We start from the raw sequence: 3,279 nt of genomic DNA, 5'->3' as shown, positions 1-3,279 counted from the left end.
CCCCAGCCCACCTTCCCGCCCGGCGCCCTCGGCCGGGCCTCCGCCGCCGAGGGGGTCCGGAAGGACGCGGAGGGCCTGCGGGTCCGGGAACCCAGAGAAGTCGCCCGGCCGATTTCTTTTATTTCTCATTAGCGACCACATTTCGTGCTCTTGGAACAACCTCTCGCCTTTGAACGTAGCCGGCCTGTTGTTACCGGTGCTCTGCCGAGGCCTGGCGTTGCCCCGCCGCGCCGGGCGCTAGTGCGCACGGAAGGACAGCACTTTTCCCTGGCAGCCATTCGCGCCGACCAGAATTCTCTGGGGATGCTCTTTGCCCGCTGCCCTGCAGCCTTGCGCGGTGGGAGCGGGGCCTGGTACGGCGATGTCTGTGCAGGATGCAGAGGGGGCCGGCGAGGCCAAGGGCGACCAAGCAGCTCCGAGGAGCTGGGGAAAGAATCCAAGGGCATACAACCAGTGATTTCTAATCTCTGAATCCAGTGGTTCCCAAGTTGCTTGGCCAAGAAACGCTCCGAAGTGAAATAAAGTTGCGGTTTAGTGGGGAACGGCAAAGGCGTTGGGTCTGCAGAGAACGTGTCAACCCAGCCTCCTGCACACACTAGCTGGGTGGCCTCGGGACAGTGTCTCCGACTTCCACGTGGAAGTCACCCAGTGCTGGCGAGGGACAGGAGATGAGCACCCGTTACCCGCCCACGTTGGTAAACTGAGAGCTGGCTTTTTTCTTTTAAGACTTTTAAGTAATCTCTACACCCAAGGTGGGTGGGGCTGGAACTCACAACCCCAGATGAAGTCGCAAAGACTGAGCCAGCCAGGTGCCCCCAGAGCTGATGTTTAAGTAGCTACCCCCCTTTTGTGTTCCAAAGGTCTACACAAACATTTCCAACAAGCTATGTTGAATTTTGGAGTTCCAACTCTTTGCTCTGAATCACTAGGTCCTTTCCTCCCCAACTTTTCTCTTATCTAGTATTACGGACTTCTGAGTAACTGTGAATAAAAGGGGCCCCATTTTAGAAATATTGCACAATAATGCACCTCTCCACTACCTACCACTCCCCCCTCCCCCACCAGCCTCAACAAGTTTATCATTCTCCTCCGTGGCAGGGTGGGGCTGAAACCCCCTTGCAGAACCTATGAGAGTCCGCTTCCATTGTTGGACAGAGGTACAGTTGAAACTAAGCTGTTTTGGTCTTTTTTTTTTTTTTTTCCAGTTCCAGGTTCCCCACTACCCCTTCGTTTTTAGTGTGTGAATTTAAACATTTTTCTCTCACAGTTACCGGGTCTGAGAACCGTTGACTCCAGAACCTGCTAGATACGCCACAGTCAGGAGGGTCAGTCTCTTACTCCCAAGGCAGATTAAGAGCCAGGAGGGCTTAGAATTTCAAACAATGCTGCAAAATGTAGTTTGCTACTTGGAAATGGTAAAGGAAATACAGGTTCGCTAACAAGACCCTTGCTCAGTAATCAGCTCATTTTTCCTTCCTGCCAAGGCTTGAATATTTTTCCAGTCAAATTCAATGATCTAATCTCGACTGAGTTCTTGGAGACTTCTCAAAAGCAGACTGGCCATTTGTGAAAATATGCTAATCAGGAGGAAAAAAAACACAACCGGCTGCTCTAGAAAGGAAAGAAGAGGAAGGGACAGAAGAAAAAAGACCACATGACGGTGAAACCTTTTAAGATGAGTAAGCAGGAAATAGTTATAGGAACCCACTAGAAGCCGCAGTAACAGAACTGTACAGAACCAGGTTAATTAGACCACACTGGAAAATATCTTTAAGTTCGTCAAGTTTGAGCAGTACCTGGAAAAGTTTTTGAAAATGTCAGAATCTTCAAAAAACAAAAATAAAGGAAAAGGCACTCCTGGTCTCAAAGCAAGGGGAACAAACACAGTTCAGGGTAAAGAGAAGCCAGCAGGAGGAAAAAAGAGAAATACAGTGAAGTATTCTCTGGGAAGAACTAAATCCATTCCAGCTTCTCTTACAGTAAGAGAATGATTTTAAGACAAAGAATTCTCACTATTGACACATCAGGGTGACCTGACTTGGGCACCCGTTTTCTCGGGAGGTTATTCTAGACCCTCTCTATGTAAATGCTTAAATTACAGATGGCCAATCTGGGCTAAGCACATCGCTTCACCTCCCTGAAGAGCACTGATTTACAAAGTTAGGGTCCTGGCAGATGACTGGAAGTTTCCACCTGACACTCTATTCATGTGGACATGATTAGAGATCCTGTGCAGGTTGATAGGTAGTCGGAGGCCAACAATTCCCTTAGGGCTTCTGGACAATTCTAATGCTTCTAGCAAATAATAAACATCTCATTTGGGGCCTTTGATGTGTGGATATCTCTATGATACCCATTTTACAGGACACAGGCTTTGTAACTGTTAAGTTGGGATTTTAGTGTTCCAGGACTTAATAGACGTGTGTTGTGCATGTGTGTGTGTGTGTGTCCTTCCCAAGTTCACTTAAACTGGCTTCAGTTCCCTCATTGGTCAAACAGGGACCCCACAGGCTGTTATGAGGCTGAATGAGGGCGCTGCCCACAGGCCTCGGGGTTAGCCAGATCGGGATCGCTCTGCACGGACGGCTGGTGAGCTATGGTTGTATTTTCCTTCTCTCAACCTCAGTTTCCTACTCTAGAATATGGACATAATGCTACTCACTTCAAAGTCACGAAGATTCGTAGTAGTACTTTGAAGGTTAAAGAATATGTGGAAAATCCTTTAGCACATCAGGGCACGACTACCAGTCCCTTCCTTTCCTCTTGTTTTCTGGAGGATTTTTACTTATTACATCAAATGCATTTTACGTAATGCATTAAAGCACTGCTTGAAGCCCGTCTGGGGCACCAGAGGCCTGCCTGAACTACAACTGATTGGTTGTCTGCTGCCGAGGTTCTACTCATGATGAACTTCTTGGGATTACTGTTTTTTTCCGTTAAAATAGCTTCCATCAGTTTCCTAGTTTAAAATTCTCCATTTGTTTAGCATCCAAACTTCTCACTAAGGACCCAAGAAAGCAGTCAAGTGGAAGAAGCTGGAGTGGAATGAAAGTCTCAGCTCCCTGGTGAGTAGAATCTTAAAACTGCAACCAATTTTTGCACCTGACTCTGGAATTCCCCCGAAGGCCTATGAAAATGTGCACGAAATCAGGAAAAACCAGCTGTCCTAGGACAGAGCAAGGTACACACCGTGCCACCACGCTGAGAAGTGATGTTGACGTTTTCCTCCAAACCACAGGATTTAAGGCGTGTCGGGGTCTCATTTTCCGAGACGATCCC

The sequence above is a fragment of the Suricata suricatta genome, chromosome 13, assembly GCF_006229205.1.
Source record: "Suricata suricatta isolate VVHF042 chromosome 13, meerkat_22Aug2017_6uvM2_HiC, whole genome shotgun sequence".
NCBI classification, from domain to species: domain Eukaryota; kingdom Metazoa; phylum Chordata; class Mammalia; order Carnivora; family Herpestidae; genus Suricata; species Suricata suricatta.
The sequence above is the reverse complement of the archived record's forward strand: the minus strand, read 5'-3'. Positions refer to the sequence as shown.